The sequence below is a fragment of the Convolutriloba macropyga genome, chromosome 12, assembly GCF_964194025.1.
Source record: "Convolutriloba macropyga chromosome 12, txConMacr16.3, whole genome shotgun sequence".
Lineage (NCBI taxonomy): Eukaryota > Metazoa > Xenacoelomorpha > Acoela > Convolutidae > Convolutriloba > Convolutriloba macropyga.
In genome coordinates, this window is record NC_134479.1 from 15372611 (window position 1) to 15396540 (window position 23930).

Here is a 23930-nt window from a genome sequence, read left to right on the forward strand (position 1 = left end):
CTGAAAATTTTGGCTGACGTACAAGAAAATTCTGCCTCTTCATCGTCATTCATCAAGCTATTGACAAATATGTGATGCTTGAAAGTGTGATAATCTTGCGAATGAATTTGGCTCAAGAAATGAGCAATCCTGGCTTTATCTTCAAGACATTTGTCAATTTTAGTGAAGACCACAATGGTTCTATTTCCTTCCGGATCGACTTTATTGACCAGTTGGAATATGTTGTTAAGCGCTAGGTCACGTGTGGAATCAATGACACAAAGAATAATTGTCTGCCGGTTTTGAATATGACGGACGACCATGTTCTTCACGTTTTCGACAACATGTTCATCTTGAGTTTTGGTTGCTGTGTGAATGATTCCGGGTAGATCAACCACCGTCAAGTTCCTGGCTTCCGGGTTCTCAATTCGTATACGTGGCATGACATCAAATATGAACCCTCCGCTTTGCGGCACCAATTTCTGCTGCATGGTCTGAACAACAGTGGATACTTCAGAGATGTCCGCGATTTCTTGGACCTCTGGATATATCATTCGAATTACTTTCTGTGTACTTCTCCGCAATGCCAGTTGAGTGGCACATAGCGTCACAGTTCCATCCCCAGTAGGTAGCGGAACTCCTGATAGTTTTCCCAAAACACTACTTTTGCCAGATGTCTGGTCACCTGCTGCGACCACATTTGGAATGGTCAAAATTTTATCCAGAATTTTTGAATGTTCGATCTCGTCAATGAGATCAAATAGTTGATGATTGTATTGATCATACCTCTCCAAAGTACCCAACTCCATTTCAATGTATCTAATCAGTTTTTCTCAGATATTCAGTTCAAATGCAATGCACATCGAAAGATCTCCCTGTCGTAAAAAAGAACCTTCAGAATCTTCACTAATGTCTTCTAGTAATGATTAAGTAATAATATTTATTTACCTAATAATGACCTGAAATTCCTCTGTGGCTTCAGCATATACTGGTTTGATTATATTCAAGTTAACAAAAAGAAAGTAATGAATTAACTTAACTAAACCGTACGGAAACCAAAATCTCAATATCGGACTATTTAGTAGTGTGAACGTTATTCAACATAAATGCAATTTACTATGGTTTATAAGTTTTCAACTGAAAAAATTTGCCGCAGTAGCACCGCTGTTTAGTCATTTTATCTGTTATAATATATATTTTTTCTCTTTTAGTTCTAAAAATTGCTCAATTAATAACTTTTTGTAGCTGAAACTAATCAATCGCAATTCATATAACATTTACGAAATGTGGTCTGATCTGGCAATAGCAAGCTAATCACTTCGAGATTCTCCTGATTGCCACAAAAAATGAATTCAATTACTAAATTGTGGCCATTTAATCAATTTTTGTAGTCAATTAAGTCGCACAGAATTCTCTCATCTTAGCTATTACTTCAATCAGTATATGCTTTCAATCATTTTTTCTATATTTACAATTAATTTATAAACTACCCGAAATTGAGCAAAACTTTCACTTTTAGATGTTGCAAAAGATAAAAACTAACAAAAGTGACTAAGCTTTACCTTTTTTAGCCCCAAGAAATGTCCTTGTATTAGTCAAAGATAAAATCTGTAAAGCATCGAGCTTGGTCATTGTTTACAATCGGACACTTTTTAAACGTTACACAGTGGTTGCGTACCGAATAATTAAATGATCAATGGCGCCAATAAAGTCCACTCTTAAATCTAAAGCAGATATTCTTTGTTTTTTTGGCTAATGGTGGCTAATGCGGTGCACCAGGCCACTAAAATGATACTTTTGCTTTTGGCTGAAAGGCTTTTCTCTGAGAGCTGCTCTTATTGACATTGGAGAGCTCACATAGATGATATTTTCCATAAGAGAACGAGGCAGAATTGTTTTGGGGTTTTTCTGTTACTGTCACTTTGGGATCGCAGTGATTACATTTTGCCCGGAGCTGCGTGTTGTGCACATGACTCGAGTTTCGAGAGATTAAGTATACCGGTTTTTGACATACCGGTTTTTTTACTCTTCAACTAGTTGGCGCCCACTGTTTTGTACCTGTGTGGCCTCTCAGGCTGAGGTGTTTGCTCGAAATCGTCTTATCAGAGCATTCCAGACCAGAAGTACCTCAGATCAGACTCAACCACGCTTGATAGCTCCTGTGCGCTTGAAATGCGTTCGATTCCGTATCTAATAAGACTCAAGCGTCACTCAACAGTTTTATGCGCTCAAAAAGACTTGCGCTGCTGAGCACACCAACCTGCAATCGATTGTGTTTCTGATCAGACACTAGGGTCGAGGTGTAACCGCTAAAAATTGCTAAAAATAAAAGACTGGCGGTGAAGGGGTGAATTTTAGTGAGAGTTGCGGTTTTCAGTGGTAAATGCGGTAAATGTGGTACAAAATCCTCTGAAGAGGACGGGCATTTGCTATCTGATGTACCCCTTGTTTCAGATCATTGTGATCGGAATTCAGACGAGTCTCTGACCAGAACGCTGCTTTTTTGTTGAATTTTGGCAGAGTCAACATCTCTCAGTCAGCCATTGCTTGACTTCTGAAATGTAGGCTTTCTGTCACTTCAGGAAGAGTCATCGTTGGTTAGGTTTTTTGACGCCGTCTAAAATTCTTAATTTTGCACCAGGGTCTCTCAAACCTAAGATGAACTTGTTCCACTTGTTCGGGTTGAATCACTATTTTTTGTTTCACGAAGTCACAATAGCGTGCTTCTTCTCTTAGGCGACCTAGAAAATTATCTTCGGATTTTCCAACGCCTTGGACAGAGAACAGAAATTTAGCCCTTTCTGCCGTTATAACTCTCTCTTTGGGAGAAATATAGTTTTGAACTACTACTCTGATCTCTTTGAAAGAAGTGTCTAGTAGTTTTTTTAGGGCTCACGAGGCTCCTGTGTTTCAGAAGTACGTCTTGTTCGCACATACTAAGAAAGAGATTCGTTAGTATATGGCAGGTATTGGTTCAGTTTTTTGCACTTAACACATTGTCCTCCTAACCTGCGAACATGTCATTGGTATCTACAGGGAGGATAATAGAGTTGGTTTATGTTCATCACTGATGGTGGGAAGGTCGAAATAATCGCTCAATTTTATGATTTATGTACACTGCAGTGATAAATTTGTGGTATGAACAATTTTGAAGCAACGTTTCGGTTCAATTTATTAGCCATTATTCAATAAAATTATTTCACCATTATTAGGTAAGAAAGTTTTGTTTATATCGAAGCTTTAACTAAAACGCTAAGTTTTGATCTTCGCGATATATCAGACAAAGAGAAACACATTGCTACAACACAGCAAAACCGAGATGAAATTCGACTATAACAAACTAAAAATGATGAACAGAGCACAATTAGCGTCGTGAACCAACACGAACTGTCCGAAAACTTACAGCAGTAGATTCGACATCGACAGATAGAAAGAGGGTTTTGTTATATTCGATACTTTTGGCAACTTCGATACCAAGTGTTTGGAAAGACAGTTCTTGTGGATCACAGACCTCCTATTACAGAACCACCACCAGTTTCGCAACAAAAAGGAGAACTGCTCAGAAACTTGGGCTATGCTTACTTTACGTCAAAAAATCTTAAAAATCGAGCAATTTGTGAACCACTTTTAAAGCACAACTATGCTATGAAGCTTCTCATTCCATCAAAAAGCCGCCAATTTAGAGAAAACCAACATGATAAACCGACCAAGTAACCAAGAAACCCTCCGAGAATGACAATAAGGAGATGAGAGTGCACAGGTGACCAACAGTAGTGGGAAAAAGGTTCTATTCGACCACCCACTCAATACTAACGTGTATTCGTGGCTGATCAGATAGAACCTTTTTCCCACTACTACATATACACATTCAACCAACCACTCAACACTAACGTGTATTCATGGTTGGTTGAATGTGTATATCCACTAGATTTTCCCTTATATTCCCTCAAAATCTATCATTTCTTGTCTCACTTAGTGCAATCCACTAGTACAGAGTTAAGCTGGTAATTAACCATTATCAGACGGATAGTTCGGGTTCTATCCGCACTGACTCCATTGAACGTATCCCAGTACTAGTGTAACTAGAGAGACCGTGTAAAAAGCACGTAAACCAACTTGCAAAAAAAAAATCTTGAACAAAAATTGAAAATAAAAAAATTTAAATAATAAAAATTTTCACACGTTCTCTAATCAATATTTACTCAATCTAAAACTAAAACTTTCTGTCTCACTTGGCATAGTGGTTAAATCATCGAGTCTAGTTAAGTTGCTTTAGCAATGCTTTAGTAAACGGAAGGTTTGGGGTTCCTTCCTCAATGACTGCAGTGAACGTCCCCCGATCGGCGAAACCGCCTTTCAGGGTTGATGAATTACTATAAAACTAAGTGAGATAAAAAAACCAAAATCATAGTTCTTAAAAAAGATGATCACTGCTGTGAGACTGTATATAGGACACACTGTGATGGGTATACAGTCAAAAACACAGAGATCGGTGGTAATACAGTGATTAGTGTTTTTATTTTTTTCAGATGATATATATATATATATATTATATATATATATATATATATATATATATATATATGTATACATATAAATATATATATATATATATATATATATATATATATATATATATATATCTATGTATCTATATATTTATCTATATATCTATATGTCTGTCTAAATATTTGTATGTCTATCCAAAAATTTATCTATGTATCTATATAGTTATCTAAGTATCTATATATTTATCTAAATATCTATATTTCTATCTAAATATCTATATTTTTTATCTAGACTTATATATAGATATTTAGATAGACGTATAGATATTTAGATAAATATATAAATATTCAGTTATATATATAGATACATAGATAAATATTTGGATAGAAATACAAATTTTTAGATAGACATATAGATATTTAGATAAATATATAGAAACATAGATAAATATTTAGATAGACATATAATTATTTAGATAGACATATAAACTTTCACATAGACATATAGATATTTAGATAAAAATACAGATACATAGACAGATATTTAGATAGACATATAGATATTTAGATTAATATATAGATACATAGACAAATATATAGACACATATATAAACATTTAGATACATATAAATATTTAGAAGGACATTAGATATTTAGACAAGTATATAGATACATAGATAAATATTTATATGGATATCTCTATAGTTTGGATAGATATATAGATATTTAGACAAATATATACATATATAGATAAACATTTAGATAAGTCACATAATCCATACATCTACGCCAACCTCGCAAGTTTCACACGTTTCACATACGGTTTCTACGCAGATCGTGTGACCTATTATATCTATACCTCGGGACATTTTTTGTACTTCTAAATTATTCATTTTATTTTTATAAACTGGGCTTATAATTAGACATATACTTATAATTAGGCTTATAATTAGACTTATAAGTCTATAATAATAAATTTCATGATATAACTAATGATGGAAAAGTAGAGTCTAAGACCTATAATAAAAAATAATAATTATAAAAAAATTGTGACTATTCTTCTTATAATTTATCTATATCTATACCCTTTGTTTTTAGTTTAGAAGCTTTAAGATAATACTTATAACACTCATTAGACTTATGAAGCTAGACCAGGCTTCACTATTTATTATATTAGGACTATTTATTGAATCTGAATGATTTATTGAATCTGAGCTATATATTGAATCTAACTAATTAGGCTCTTCTTTTTGATATTGGACTCATCTATTATATCAGATCTGTTTAGGTTTAATTACTGGATTAGATTTAATAAATTGGCTAACAAATTTTTTTTATTAATAGACTCTAGTTCATTAACCGAATAAATACCCCCAGGTAAATTTATTTCTTCATGAATTTTTTTATAGGAACGTTTAACCCACTAAAACTAATAATAGAAGTAAAATGTTCACACTTCACCTTAGTGTCATTACATTTTTTACATATTGCCTTCTTTTTTAATCGAAACGTGTTATTTCTTTTATAACTCTACATCTATCACAAGCCTTAATCGTTATATCAAATTTGATATTAGATTTAGTATTAGTAAATCTAGAAGTAGGTTTAGACTTAGAAGTAGAACTAAGGATGGAACTAAAATTAGAAGTAGGGTTAGAGTTAGAAGTGTGGCTAGGGTTGGAAGTAAAGTTAGAGTTAGAAGTAAAGTTAGAGTTAGAGATAGAAGCAAAACTAGAGTTAAAGTTAGAAGTAGAGTCATAGTTGGACGTAGAGTCGGAGTTAAAAGTAGAGTTAGAGTTAGAAGTTGAGCCAGAGTTAGAAGTAGAGTTAGAGTCAGATTTATAGTTATAGTTAGAACATTTTGGAGTAATACCTTTATCTTTGAAGCCATTACATTCACACAATTACCATTTTTTGATTTACTTCTACATGGACACCAACTAACTTTATCTTTATGTAATACAGTATAATGAAAGAGTAAAATAAACTGTGTTCTACATATATAATCACAATCAAAACAATTTACACCCATTATTCATAAGGAAACAAAAATTCATATTTTATTTGTTTATTTATTTATAACTAATTCTTATATATATATATATATATATATATATATATATATATATCTATACTTATAATCAGACTTTCACTTATAGGCTTATAAACTTATAGGATTTTAGACTTATGCTTAGAGTTAGTCATAGACTTAGTCATAGACTTAGTCAGAGACTTAGACTTAGTCACAGACTTAGTCATAGGCATAGACTTTGTCATAGACTGAGACTTGTAAACTTATAAACTTATAAACTTAGACTTAGCCATACTTAAACTTAGACTTAGTCATACTTGGACTTAGACTTATAAATTTATAAACTTAGTCATAAACTTAAACTTAGACATAGTCATAGACTTAAAATTACAAACTTATAAACTTAAAAACTTATAAATTTGGACATAGCCATACTTAAACTTAGACATATTTATAGTTATAAATATTTATTTATAATTCTAATTTTTTATAAATTATAATGTTTTATAATATCTTATAGAATCTTATGCCGTCCTATAATTTCAATTAAATCTTTAGTATCATCTATGGAGAAGGCAAACTTAGCCAGAGTTTCCATACCCAACTTTTTTAGAGTATTATATTTATATCTTTTATCTAAAATCTGTTCTCTATCTAATTCAGCTTTACCACCAAGAAAAAGTTATAAAATCATCTTTAAATTTCTGATTATCTTTATATAGATAATTTAAATATTTTCTACCCACTTCAAATAAACACCTAGTCTCTACATCGACATATTCTTCTTGTATATACCATGGTATAATGTAGCCTGATTGAAGCCCCATAGTTGATGCTGAAGCTGAAGCCGTAGCTGAAGCTGAAGTCAAAGCTGAAGGTGAAGCTGAAGCTGAAGTTTTAATATATTCTATGTCTTCTACATCTTCATCCCCCCAAGCAGAGTTCATTACTGTGCCCGTTCTATTTTCAAAATGACTTGCAGTTGTTGCCACCCTTGCGGTTGTTCTTACTGTGGGGTCAGGTTTTATACAACTATATATCCATAAGAGTAAACCTATACCCGATGCTACATATCCTTGTTAGTTTTCCCCCGTTGTATAAATTTTTTGTTAGAAAATCATTCTGAATCTTAATACCTTTTGAAGTTAGAAATTTATTCAAGTAGAATATATAGTTATCATTATTAAGTATTTCTTATTGTAGCACTTTTCAATAGTGGTTTAATAAAAGCTATAAGTTTATCCACCTCATCACTATCTAGTTCATCTTTAAAACTCAGAGCCTTGAGATCCATGAAACCAACTCATATATACTTGTTCTAATTCTATCAAAAATAATAAATGTATCATCTTTAACAATACACTTAATCATTCCATAACGAAGTGCTTCTGCCGTTTTATCAGTACAAATTTGAAAGCTTCAATTTATTTCCCTATTTATGTCATGGAAGTCATGTTTACAATTATATATTTTATTATAATTTCTAAATAGATCAGCACCATTATAGGTTGTTATATAAATAGTGTCACATCTCATTCTCTCTGTATTAATTAATTGAGCTGGTTTATGACTCATTACAATCATTTGAATATCATCATGTCTCCCACCGGCAAAATATTTAGCTATATCATTATTTAATTCATTACCCATATCATCAATAACAGTTGCAGTATTTTCAAAACATTATATTTCGTCTGATGTAATCATATCCATAGAACACATATTTAATCCATCATAGAGCTCTCCAGTTTTTGGGTTTATCCACTCAATACAATCTTTACACACTATGATTGTTTCTATGATTTACTGGCACCATAAACAATAGTATGCGGTGGTGACCTTTCAAATTCAAATCTAACTAAACTTTTACTCATAAACCCATCAAAGCTTTCCTCTAGTTTAGTAAATTTTTTTTGGCAAGCTGTCATATACTAAAAAACAAACCATTACTATTAACATAAATATTAAAATTAGAGGTCCGTTCTCCATTATTTAGATATAAAATGTTGACTTATTTTTAGACATATATTTAGACTTATACTCAGTCATAGACTCTGTCATTGACTCTGTCATAGTCATTGTCATAGTCATAGACTCTATCATAGTCATAGTCATAGACATAGAAATAGACATATACATAGACATAGACATAGACATGGACATAGACATGGACATAGACTCTGTCATAGTCATAGACATAGTCATAGACATAGACATAGACTTAGAATCTGCCATCGACATAGACTATGTTATGGTCATAGTCAAAGTCATAGTCATAGACTCTGTCATAGAAATAGACATAGTCAAAGACACAGTCATAGACATGGACTCTTTCATATACATATACATAGACATAGACATTGACTCTGTCAAAAACATAGACATAGACATAGACATAGACTCTGTCATAGACTCTGTCATAGACTCTGTCATAGACATAGACATAGACATAGACATAGACATAGACATAGACTCTGTCATAGACATAGACATCCACTCTGTCATAGACATAGACAGAGACATATACTCTATCATAGTCATAGACTGGATACCCCCGTTGACAATGATACTTTGCCCCCGTTGTTTAAACCTTTTTTTGTTAGAACATCATTCTGAATCTTAATACCTTTTGAGGTAAGAAATTCATTCAAGTAGAATATATAGTTATTTTAGTAATAGTATTTCTATTTGTAACACGTTTCAATATTGGTTTAATATAAGCTTTAAGTTTATCCTCCTCATCAATATCTATTTCATCTTCAAAATTCAGAGCCTTGAGATCCATGAAACCAGTTCTTGAGTCATATATACTTGTTCTAATTCTAGCAAAAATAAAAAATGTATCATCCTTAACAATAAACCTAATCATTCCATAACGAAGTGCTTCTGCCGTTTTATCAGTACAATTAAAAAAGCTTCAATTTATTTCCCTAATTATGTCATTGAAGTCATGTTTACAATTTTATACTTTATTATAACTTTTAAATAAATCAGCACCATTATAGGTTGGTATATAAATAGTATCACAACTCATTCTTACTGTATTAATTATTTGAGCTGGTTTTTGACCCATTACAATCATTTGAATATTATTATGTTTCCCACCAGCAAAATATTTAGCTATATCATTATTTATTTGTTACCCATATCATCAATAACAATTGCACTATTTTCAAAATATTCTATTTATTCTGATGTAATCATATCCATAGAACAAACATTAATTCCATCATAGGGCTCTCCAGTATCTGGGTTTATCCACTCATTATCATCTGTACACACTATAATTATTTTCATTTTATGTTCTTCCTCATCTTGTCTATATAAATTTAGGTAGTGTTTAACAAAACAAGTCTTACCTGTGTTACTGGCAACATAAACAATAGTATGCAGTGGTAACCTTTCAAATTCAAATCTAACTAAACTTTTACTCATAAACCCATCAAAGCTTTCCTCTAGTTTAGTATATTTATTTGGCAAGATATCATATACTAAAAAACAAAGTATTACTATTAATATAAATATTAGAATGAGAGGTCCTGTCTCCATTTTTTATATATAGAATATTGACTTATATTTAGACTTATATTTAGACTTATGTTTAGTCATAGACTCTGTCATAGTCATAGTCATAGTTATAGTCATAGACTCTATCATAGTCATAGTCTTAGACATAGACATAGACATAGACATGGACATAGACATAGACATAGACATAGACATAGACATAGGCATAGACTCTGTCATAGTCATAGACATAGACATAGACATAGACATAGACTTAGAATCAGTCATAGACATAGACTCTGTTATAGTCATAGTTATAGTCATAGTCATAGACATAGACCCTGTTATAGACATAGACACTGTTATAATCATAGACTCTGTCATAGACATAGGCATAGTCATAGTCATAGTCATAGGCTCTGTCATAGAAATAGACATAGTCACAGACACAGTCACAGACATGGACTCTCTCATATACATAGACATAGACATAGACATTGACTCTGTCATAGACATAGACATAGACATAGATATAGACTCTGTCATAGACTCTGTCATAGACTCTGTCTTACATAGACATAGACATAGACATAGACTCTGTCATAGACATAGACATCGACTCTGTCATAGACATAGTCATAGACATAGACATAGGCATATACTCTGTCTTAGAAATAGACATAGTCAAAGACACAGTCATAGACATGGACTCTGTCATATACATAGACATAGACATTGACATTGACAATGTCATAGACATAGACATAGACATAGATATAGACTCTATCATAGACTCTGCCATAGACCCTGTTATAGACATAGACACTGTTATAGTCATAGTCATAGCCATAGTCATAGACTCTGTCTTAGACATAGTCATAGACATAGACATAAACATATACTCTGTCATAGAAATAGACATAGTCATAGACACAGTCATAGACATGGACTCTGTCATATACATAGACATAGACATAGACGTTGACTCTGTCATAGACATAGACATAGATATAGACTCTGTCATAGACCCTGTTATAGACATAGACACTGTTATAGTCATAGTAATAGCCATAGTCATGGACTCTGTCATAGATATAGGCATAGTCATAGTCATAGTCATAGACTCTGTCATAGAAACAGACATAGTCATAGACACAGTCATAGACATGGACTCTGTCATATACATAGACATAGACGTAGACATAGACATTGACTCAGTCATAGACATAGACATAGACATAGATATAGACTCTGTCATAGACTCTGTAATAGACTCTGTCTTAGACATAGACATAGGCATAGATATAGACATAGACTCTGTGTTAGACATAGTTATAGACTCTGTCATAGTCATAGTCATAGTCGTAGTCATAATCATTTATATTTTTTTGTAATTTTAATATAATTATTATATTTATTATATAGAAAGTGCTTACCCTAAATTTTGAAGAACTTATTATTAGATTTAGCATTGAAAATAAACCTATGAGCAATATCGAAATAGTAGATAAGGGAAAAGATATAAGTATCACTCCAATTGAGATAGCAATGAGAGATCAGACACCATATAGTATTTATGAGAATAACGTTTTTTATAGTAAATCTACACCCATCTGATGGTATCATTGGGTTCTAGTTGTAAGAAGAGATGGTGAAAAGATACATTACTTTGACAGTTTTGTTGATGAGACTCCGCCTTTATTCTTAAAAGATTATGTTAATATAGGCTCTAATGAGAGAATAAAACAATATGATGAATCTTATTGTGTAGCTTATTGTCTACACATGATCTATCTTATTCATCGTGGTTTTAGAATAAAGAAGGTTGTGGATATTCTAGTTAATCAAGTTAAATCTACTGAAGGATTTAACGAATGGTTAGGTTGTAAAAGTAAAGTTGAAGCTAATGGCAATGACAACGGCAATGTTAATGGAATTAACAATGCCAATGGTATTAACAATGTCATTGATATTAACAATGGCATTAACAATGTCAATGGCAATGATAGTGTCAATGACAACGACAATGTCAATGGTATTAACAATGTCAATGGTATTAACAATTGCAATGTCAAATGCATTAACTATGGCAAAGACAATGTCAATGGCGTTAACAATGACAATGTCAAGGGGTTTCATCCACAGAATACGGCTGATGGCAATACCTTATCAGCTGATGATGACAGAGTGTGTTCGAGGACTTGTAAAAGGGATGAAACCTTTGACCCTGCAACCAAACAAGAAGATAAACTCTGTTCTCAATGTGGTTGTGGATGTTGTAAGATCTCTGGCTTTGTTACAACAAGAAAGTCGAGGACCCATACACCAAGAAATAGTGCAAATAGTGCTAATAGTGCTGATAGTATAATTCGCATAAATAGTGTAAATAGTAAAGGTCCATTCACCCCCTCTCCTACATTTAATTTATTAATTGATGTTAATGGGAGTCTAGAATCATGGCAAAATGAGAGTACAATGGTCAATGCCTCCTTCCCAGAAAACATTAGATGGACAATATCTGGTCCTAGTGAATGTCGTAAGACATTCTTATTAAAGTATCTATTTTTGGATAGTATACACTTTGACAAGTTATTAGGTCCTACTGGTGATCAATATAATCATTTAAAGTATAAAGATATTGTGTTTATTAAAGATATAAAAGAATTACCCCACCCAGATAAGCCACCAAAAAGTATGAAGAAACTCATGCTGTTTGATGATGTTATAGCTAAGGACCCAATTATTAATGAATACATTTGTAGAGCTAGACATGAAAATTGTGATTTGATATATCTTAAACAAAATATTTTCTCGACAGATAGACAGAATGTTAGAGAGAACTGCAATCTATTTGTTTTCTTTGAACAAGCAAATAGGGCAATGTTTTTTATAAATTATGATCACTTTACCGGATCTTAACTTAGTTATAATGATTTTAGTGTTATATGAGAAAAGGTATGGAGCGAACCCTATAATTATGTTGTCATTGACAAATCTAAAAATCGATATGATTGTGGTAAACTAAGAGTTATTTGGGATTGGAGAATTTTATAGTTTAATTATATTTATGACTAAGTCTAAGTCTATGACTATAACTATGCCTATGACTATGTTTATGAATATGACTATGGCTATGACTATGGCTATGTCTATGTCTATGGCTATGACTATGTCTAAGGCTATGACTATGACAATGTCTATGGCTAAGTCTAAGTCTAAGTCTAAGTGTAAGTCTATGACTATGACTATGACTATGGCTTTGATTATGTCTATGGCTATGTCTATGACTATGACTTTTTCTATGTCTATAACTAAGTGTAAGTATAATTATAGGTATATAAGTATAAGTAAAAGTCTATAAGTCTAAGTATACTATGACTAAATCTATATCAAATGCAAAGTAAAACTCAACACATCTCCATTAAAGTCTATAGGTCTTCCAAGCTCTTCTTTAATATGAAATTCAATATATTTTATTCTATATTTTGTTTCATTCTGATATAAGATATCAGTTGGTATAAAATTTATCAGGTAACCTGGTGGTTCAGTTAGAGTAATAGTATAAAGTATGTCTGTTTTATTGCCATTATCTTTAACACCAGATATAACATTACAGTGAATGTTAATATTACTAAAACCCATAACATCAATAATCATTTTGACGTAAACATACCTGGTTTATATACTACTTTCCTATATCCTAGTAAAGAGGCTATTGAGTGAGGCTATCTACATCAAATCTAAGTGCTCATTGTTTTATTTCCATTATACATTTCATTGTATTCTTATCTGGTTCCATTATAGCATTACCATCCGCTTCTTCTTTTATTAATTTTGCTATTTTAAGATAATTCGTATGCACCTGCTGTAATAGTTCAATATAGCAATGGGATTCCTTTATAATTATAATTAAGGACAGATATAATGTTTGAGTCAATGTTACTGTTATTGTTAAAGGTAAGAGCTTCTGCTATTGGTGAATCTTCTATAACAGTACTAGCATATGAGAATTGATTATTCCTTCTATTCACTTTAAACACTGAGTTTTACACCGATAATCTAATCAAATATAACTTTGTTGTATTATGTATAGGCTCACTAAAGTTAAACTTTTGTGTTGGCTTTATCATTCTAAAGTTAAGTGTATGTTCTTCTTTAGTTTTAGTTAGAGCTTCACGTATCTTTTGTAGTTCCCATAAGATTAAGTTATCTGTCATTTTTTATATTCAAATATTATTAGATTATTTTCATAGCTATAGGTAAAGCTATATTTATAATCGTAGTTATATTTATATTTATAGTTAGATTTATTGTTATAGCTATACACATAGTTATGGTTATAGCTATATTTATAGTTGTATTTATAGTCATAGTTATAGCTATAGTCATAGCCTTAGTTATAGCTATATTTATAGCCTTAGTTTTAGCCATATTTATATCCCACTTATAACCATAGTCATAGTTATAATTAAAATTAAATTCTTTCCCTATAAAAATGGACTTTCACATGGACACAACTTATGGTTGTAAAAATAATATACACAAAAGTAAGACTATAAAATAAAAATCAAAAAATATGGCAACGATGAATACAGTCAATGTTAACACTAACATCATTCTCAATAGAGAAGAGAATCATTTAAATAAACATGTTCCTTATCTAGAGACAGAGTTTGTTGTATCAGATGATGCTGGTGGTGTATTTGTTATTGATGCGAATATCCGATTAGTTAATTATGGAATGATGGCATTGTTTAGTTCAATTAAGCTTGAAACTAGTGGTGGAAGGACTATTGAATACATAGATCATTGTCATCCTAATCTATTGATGTATAAGTTATTAACTAGTACTGGTGATGAATATGAGAGTGGTTTTGTTAGAAATCAAGGTAATAGAGATAGTCAACTTAAAGGTGACCATATTGCTGCACAACGAGGACATATGTATATGATGATTATGATGAGTGATCTATTTGGTTTCGTAAATGATTTAGAAAAGATTATATATGGTTTAGGAATTAAACTAATATTAAAAAGGAATAATAATGATAGAGCTATATTTAGAGTTAATGCTAATCCTAGTGCAGTTGCCAATGATGGTAATATAGAAATTAGAGATATATCATGGTGTGCACGTAATATTGATCGTAGTAGGGATAATAGAATAATTTTGCAAAAGGGTTTAAGTAAAAAAAATAATATACACTTTAGCTATTATGAAAGAAAGACATTTTATAAGAATGTGCCCAATGCTACTAACTTCTTGTTTGATCTCTAGAGATAGAGTTTGTTGTATCAGATGATGCTGGTGGTGTATTTGCTAATGATGCTAATATTAGATTAGTTAATTATGGTATGATGGCATTGTTTAGTTCAATTAAGCTTGAAACTAGTGGTGGTAGGACTATTGAATATATAGATCATTGTCATCCTAATCTATTGATGGAGAAGTTATTAACTGGTACTGCTGATGCATATGAGAGTGGGTTTGTTAGAAATCTAGGTAATAGGGATAGTCAACTCAAAGGTGATCATGCCACTGCACAAATATGTCATATGTATATGATGGTTAAGATGAGTGAGCTGTTTGGATTTGTAAATGATTTAGAAAAGATTATATATGGTTTAGGATTTAAACTAACATTAAAAAGAAATAATAATGATAGAGCTCATTATAGAATAATGCTGGTGCTGGTGCAATAGCTAACGATGGTAATATAGAAATTAGAGATATATCATGGTGCGTGTCTAGCATTGATCCTAGTAGTGATTTTAGAATTATTGTACAGAAAGGATTAAACAAAAAGAATAATATAGACTTCAGCTATTATGAAAGAAAAATATTTTACAAGAATTTACCCAATGCCACTAACTTCTTATTTGATCTAGGTATGGAAAAGGGTTATGGAGAGAAATCAATATATAATAACTGCTTTTGAGAATAATAATGGTAATGAACAAACTCATGATGCAAGTACATTTCATATAACAAATTTTACTGAATGTTATTGTAAGATTGGTAGTGAATTTTATCCTGAGGATAGAATGAATAATAATTATGGTATTAACAATTTTAATGAGGCCTTTAAAGAGATTGTTAATTTCAATGAAGATTATAATGGGTTACCTCATAATGTTAAACCATATATAAATCATAGAGCATTCAAAATTAGTTAGGGAATATATGTATTTGATACTAGATATCAAAATGATCTTATAGGTCCACAACCATCACAACCTAAATTTTAATTTAGTGCAGTTGCAGATGTTATGTGTTATGCACTAGTATAAACTAGAAAGAATATTAGTGTTAATAGTGATGGTAATAAGATGGTTGATATAATCTCATAGTTGTAGTTATAGTTAAGTTGTAGTTATAGTTATAGTTAAGTTGTAGTTATAGACATTGTAAAAGTTCTAGCTCTAGTCAATGTTATGTTAATGACTTAACCAATGTTATAGTCATTACTCTAGTCATTAATCTAGTCATGACTCCATTCATGACTCTAGTCATTACTCTAGTCATTACTCTAGTCATTACTCTGTTCTTTACTCTAGTCAATGTCATAGCCATTGTCTTAGTCAAGTTTAGTTTTAGGCTTTGGCTTAGTCTTAGCCTTAGGCTTTGATTTAGTCTCAGCCTTAGGCTTTGGCTTAGTCTTAGCCTTAGTCTTAGGCTTTGACGTAGTCTTAGTCTTAGGCTTTGACTTAGTCTCAGCCTTAGGTTTAGTCTTAGCTAATGGCTGAACAACAAAAGGATTATTCGTTTTAACTTCCATTATTTTTTATATATAATTACAAAGATATAAATATGAGTAATTTTAGCAAGTTTAAAACTAATTCATATTGTGTTGGTGGTACACATTATAGTGATACTAATAAAATAAGAGGAGTTATTATTTCAAAAGAAACTAAGATGTTAATAGGTAGTTGTAGTAAATGTAAAATAAAAAATTCTATGGCAGTATCTGCTGCAACAATGGCAGCACAAGGATTGAAAGATTTTTTTAAAAAAGTTGGCAAAGCCACTGTTAACTTTGGAAAGAAAGTTGCTAATAATTGTGTAAGGGCTTTAGAGATTGCAAGAAAAATAGGAAGTGCAGCTGCAATAAGAAACCCTAAAGCAGCTCTAGCAGCTACACTTGATTTAATTAAATTTGCAACTATTGGCGAAGGTATAAGGGTAGTACAGAAAAGTAGAGGGTTATACATAGGTACAAAGAAAAGATGATAAATTATATTAGAGTTTAAATAATAACTTGTCTCTGACTCTGACTATAATTACAAGTCTATGACTATGACTATAAGTGTAAGTCTACGTCTATGACTATGACTACGACTATGACTTTGACTATAAGTATAAGTGTAAGTGTAGGTGCAAGTGTAATTCTTTGACCAGATATTTCTAATGATAGATTTTATACTAATATTATTATCACTGAAAAAACTTTTATAACTAAACACTCATAACTTTAGTTTAAAAAAACTTGTTTTTCTTATTCTTCTTATTTTCTTCGTATATCTTAACTAATTCATTATATTCATCATTATCTATTTTGTTAACCTTTATTGATTTAGTATATAGTTTATTAAACCTGTCACTATACTGTTTACTTAAATTTTACATCTGTGAATGCTTTATAATTTTATCTCTTATTTTAGTAATAATTGTTTTTGATAATGAGCCACAATAGAATATATGTATTTGATACTAGATATCAAAATGATCATATAGGTCCACAACCATAACAACCTAAATTTTAATTTAGTGCAGTTGCAGATGTTATATGTTATGCATTAGTATTAACTAGAAAGATTATTAGTGTTAATAGTGATGGTTATAAGATGGTTGATATAATCTCATAGTTGTAGTTATAGTTAAGTTGAAGTTATAGTTATAGTTAAGTTGTAGTTATAGACATTGTAAAAGTTCTAGCTCTAGTCAATGTTATGTTAATGACTTAACCAATGTTATAGTCATTACTCTAGTCATTAATCTAGTCATGACTCCATTCATGACTCTAGTCATTACTCTAGTCATTACTCTTGTCACTACTCTAGTCATTACTCTGTTCTTTACTCTAGTCAATGTCATAGCCATTGTCTTAGTCAAGTTTAGTTTTAGGCTTTGGCATAGTCTTAGCCTTAGGCTTTGATTTAGTCTCAGCCTTAGGCTTTGGCTTAGTCTTAGCCTTAGTCTTAGGCTTTGACGTAGTCTTAGTCTTAGGCTTTGACTTAGTCTCAGCCTTAGGTTTAGTCTTAGCTAATGGCTGAACAACAAAAGGATTATTCGTTTTAACTTCCATTATTTTTTATATATAAATACAAATATATAAATATGAGTAACTTTAGCAAGTTTAAAACTAATTCATATTGTGTTGGTGGTACACATTATAGTGATACTAATAAAATAAGAGGAGTTATTATTTCAAAAGAAACTAAGATGTTAATAGGTAGTTGTAGCAAATGTAAAATAAAAAATTCTATGGCAGTATCTGCTGCAACAATAGCAGCAGAAGGATTGAAAGATTTTTTTAAAAAAGTTGGCAAAGCCACTGTTAACTTTGGAAAGAAAGTTGCTAATAATTGTGTAAGGGCTTTAGAGATTGCAAGAAAAATAGGAAGTGCAGCTGCAATAAGAAACCCTAAAGCAGCTCTAGCAGCTACACTTGATTTAATTAAATTTGCAACTATTGGCGAAGGTATAAGGGTAGTCCTGAAAAGTAGAGGGTTATACTTAGGTACAAAGAAAAGATGAAAAATTATATTAGAGTTTAAATAATAACTTGTCTCTGACTATGACTATAATTACAAGTCTATGACTATGACTATAAGTGTAAGTCTACGTCTATGACTATGACTACGACTATGACTTTGACTATAAGTGTAAGTGTAAGTGTAGGTGGAAGTGTAATTCTTTGACCAGATATTTCTAATGATAGATTTTATTACTAATATTATTATCACTGAAAAAACTTTTATAACTAAACACTCATAACTTTAGTTTAAAAAAACTTGTTTTTCTTATTCTTCTTATTTTCTTCGTATATCTTAACTAATTCATTATATTCATCATTATCTATTTTATTAACCTTCATTGATTTAGTATATAGTTTATTAAACCTGTCACTATACTGTTTACTTAAAATTTACATCTGTGAATGTATTAAAATTTTATCTCTTATTTTAGTAATAATTGTTTTTGATAATGAGCCACAATAGAATATATGTATTTGATACTAGATATCAAAATGATCATATAGGTCCACAACCATAACAACCTAAATTTTAATTTAGTGCAGTTGCAGATGTTATATGTTATGCATTAGTATTAACTAGAAAGATTATTAGTGTTAAAAGTGATGGTTATAAGATGGTTGATATAATCTCATAGTTGTAGTTATAGTTAAGTTGTAGTTATAGTTATAGTTAAGTTGTAGTTATAGACATTGTAAAAGTTCTAGCTCTAGTCAATGTTATGTTAAGGACTTAACCAATGTTATAGTCATTACTCTAGTCATTAATCTAGTCATGACTCCATTCATGACTCTAGTCATTACTCTAGTCATTACTCTAGTCATTACTCTAGTCATTACTCTAGTCATTACTCTGTTCTTTACTCTAGTCAATGTCATAGCCATTGTCTTAGTCAAGTTTAGTTTTAGGCTTTGGCATAGTCTTAGCCTTAGGCTTTGATTTAGTCTCAGCTTTAGGCTTTGGCTTAGTCTTAGCCTTAGTCTTAGTCTTTGACGTAGTCTTAGTCTTAGGCTTTGACTAAGTCTCAGCCTTAGGTTTAGTCTTAGCTAATGGCTGAACAACAAAATGATTATTCGTTTTAACTTCCATTATTTTTTATATATAAATACAAATATATAAATATGAGTAACTTTAGCAAGTTTAAAACTAATTCATATTGTGTTGGTGGTACACATTATAGTGATACTAATAAAATAAGAGGAGTTATTATTTCAAAAGAAACTAAGATGTTAATAGGTAGTTGTAGTAAATGTGAAATAAATAATTCTATGGCAGTATCTGCTGCAACAATAGCAGCAGAAGGATTGAAAAAATTTTTAAAAAAAAGTTGGCAAAGCCACTGTTAACTTTGGAAAGAAAGTTGCTAATAATTGTGTAAGGGCTTTAGAGATTGCAAGAAAAAAAGGAAGTGCAGCTGCAATAAGAAACCCTAAAGCAGCTCTAGCAGCTACACTTGATTTAATTAAATTTGCAACTATTGGCGAAGGTATAAGGGTAGTACAGAAAAGTAGAGGGTTATACATAGGTACAAAGAAAAGATGATAAATTATATTAGAGTTTAAATAATAACTTGTCTCTGACTCTGACTATAATTACAAGTCTATGACTATGACTATAAGTGTAAGTCTACGTCTATGACTATGACTACGACTATGGCTTTGACTATAAGTGTAAGTGTAAGTGTAGGTGTAAGTGTAATTCTTTTACCAGATATTTCTAATGATAGATTTAAATACTAATATTATTATCACTGAAAAAACTTTTATAACTAAACACTCATCACTTTAGTTTAAAAAAACTTGTTTTTCTTATTCTTCTTATTTTCTTCGTATATCTTAACTAATTCATTATCTTCATCATTATCTGTTTTATTAACCTTCATTGATTTAGTATATAGTTTATTAAACCTGTCACTATACTGTTTACTTAAAATCTACATCTGTGAATGCTTTATAATTTTATCTCTAATTTTAGTTATAATTGTTTTTGATAATGAGCCACAATAGAATATATGTATTTGATACTAGATATCAAAATGATCATATAGGTCCACAACCATAACAACCTAAATTTTAATTTAGTGCAGTTGCAGATGTTATATGTTATGCATTAGTATTAACTAGAAAGATTATTAGTGTTAATAGTGATGTTTATAAGATGGTTGATATAATCTAATAGTTGTAGTTATAGTTAACTTGTAGTTTTAGCTATAGTTAAGTTGTAGCTATAGACGTTGTTATAGTTCTAGCTCTAGTCAATGTTATGTTAATTACTTAACCAATGTTATAGTCATTACTCTAGTCATTACTCTTGTCATTACTCTAGTCATTAATCTAGTCGTGACTGAAGTCATTACTCTAGTCATTACTCTAGTCATTACTCTAGTCATTATTCTAGTCATTACTCTAGTCATTACTCTAGTCATTACTCTAGTCATTACTCTAGTCATTACTCTAGTCATTACTCTAGTCAATGTCATAGCCATTGTCTTAGACAATGACTTAATCAAACTATTTCCTACTAGTCTAAACAAAATCTTTAGCTTAAATATTACCTAGTTTCTTTTCACTCTCTGGAGATAGTCCTTTAGCTTCAAGTTTAGTTTTAGGCTTTGGCTTAGTCTTAGCCTTAGGCTTTGGCTTAGTCTCAGCCTTAGGCTTTGGCTTAGTCTTAGCCTTAGTCTTAGGCTTTGACGTAGTCTTAGTCTTAGGCTTTGACTTAGTCTCAGCCTTAGGTTTAATCTTAGCTAATGGCTGAACAACAAAAAATTATACTTTTTAAGTTCCATTTTTTTAATATATAAATATAAATATATAAATATGAGTAACTTTAGCAAGTTTAAAACTAATTCATATTGTGTTGGTGGTAGACATTATAGTGGTACTAATAATATAAGAGGAGTTATTACTTCAAAAGGAACTGAGATGTTAATAGGTAGTTGTAGTAAAAGTAAACGAAATAAATCTATGGCAGTATCTGTTGCAAAATAGCAGCAGAAGGATTGAACGATTTTTTTAAAAATGTTGGTAAAGCCACTGTTAACTTTGGAAAGTTGCTAATAATTCTGTAAGGGCTTTAGAGATTGCAAGTAAAATAGGAAGTGCAGCTGCAACAAAAATCCCTATAGCAGCTCTAGCGGCTACAATTGATTTAATTAAATTCGCAACTACTGGCGAAGGTATAAGGGTAGTACAGAAAGGTAGAGGCTTATACTTAGGTTCAAAGAAAAGATGATAAATTATATTAGAGTTTAAATAATAACTTGTCTCTGACTAAGACTATAATTACAAGTCTATGACTATGACTATAAGTGTAAGTCTACGAATATGACTATGACTACGACTATGACTATGACTATAAGTGTAAGTGTAAGTGTAAGTGTAAATCTTTGACGAGATATTTCTAATGGTAGGTGTTAATACTAATATTATTATTACTAAAAATACTATTATAAATAAACACTCATAACTTTAGTTTAAAAGAACTTGTTTTTCTTATTCTTCTTATTTTCTTCGTATATCTTAACTAATTCATTATATTCATCATTATCTATTTTATTAACCTTCATTGATTTAGTATATAGTTTATTAAACCTGTCACTATACTGTTTACTTAAAATTTAAATCTGTGAATACTTTATAATTTTATTTCTTATTTTAGTATTGATTGTTTTTGATAATGAGCCACAAACAGTTGCTTTAGCAAAAACTGTAGATATAGAGTAAGGTAAACCTATACCTGTTAATGCAACTGATGTTGATGCTGTAGTTGTTTCTATTGATGATAATAGTTTTTCTTTTTATCTCATCTACGTTAATATAATTTTTATATCTACTTAACTTCTTCTTTTTGTTATTAGTTTCAGTTGCATAATAATTTACAATATCTTTTATAATGTTTATATTATTCTTAAATTTATTATTGGCCAGTAGTTAATCGTTTATGTTTTGTTCAGAGAAGGAGCTAAGATTAGCATAAAGTAAAGGTGCACTGGGTTTTACACTGGGTTTAATCTCTTCCATTCTATTTAACTAAAATATTTGTTTTACTTATGCTTATACTTAGTCATAGTTATAGTCATAGTATTAGTCATAGTCATAGTTATGTCATAACTACATAAAATAACTCCCATTCTATTTCTTTATATCTTCTTGATTAAAATCATAATGCATCCCAAGTCTTGCCCGTTCTTTGTTGTCTACTAGCTTACTTTCTAATAATATGGCTATTATGTATTGTACTATTGTCTTTTTATTCTTTATAGGAGATTAATCTATAAAACAATTAGTCCTTTCGTTAACCTCTTCATATTCTTTTTGACGAGAAGTGAATATATCATCTATGAGTGTTAGTAATATTCTGATTAAACTTATTATTATCAATCTCTAGTTTTAATTGTTTTTATTTAGAGATGATATCACTAGCAACTTTATTACAAAAGTTAACAGTATTTGTAACTTCATTTGCCGATTTATTAAACTCATTTATTAGTTCTTCATTAACTTGTATTTTGTTTAGTTGTAAGCTTTTAGTTGTAACTTTATCAAAGTCACCCTTTCTTAGTTCAGTTATATTTTTACTTAAAATGTGTAACTTATTAGAAGCGGATAATAAGTTATTGTCACAATACTTTTTATTAACAACATCTTTTTCATCTATGGGTGGGTGTACATTTTTTGTTTCATAGGTATCTTTCATGTCAATTTTATCGTTATCTTCTAAGAATAATTGACGAGCCTTTCTTGGTGTTAAGTTTTTTTTACTGATTGCTGTTCTGCTTGGTTAAATATTTTTTTGGTCATCTTTGTATTTGTTTACATATAATTATACCTATAGTTAGCTTTATAATTAGTCTCATAATTAGACTTAGACTTAGACTTATAGATAGACCTATAATTAGTCTTATAATTAGACTTAGACATTTAATTAGATTTAAAATTAGACTTAGACCTAGACTTATAATTAGATTTAGACTTATAATTAGATTTATAATTAGACTCATAATTAGACTTAGACTTTGACATAGATTTAAACATATACTTATGACTTAGGGTAAATATTTAATGATTCCAAAATCTTATTATTGGATTTAAAATCAAACTCAGATTGTAATAGTTCCTATTCATAGTACTTACCTTCTATTATCT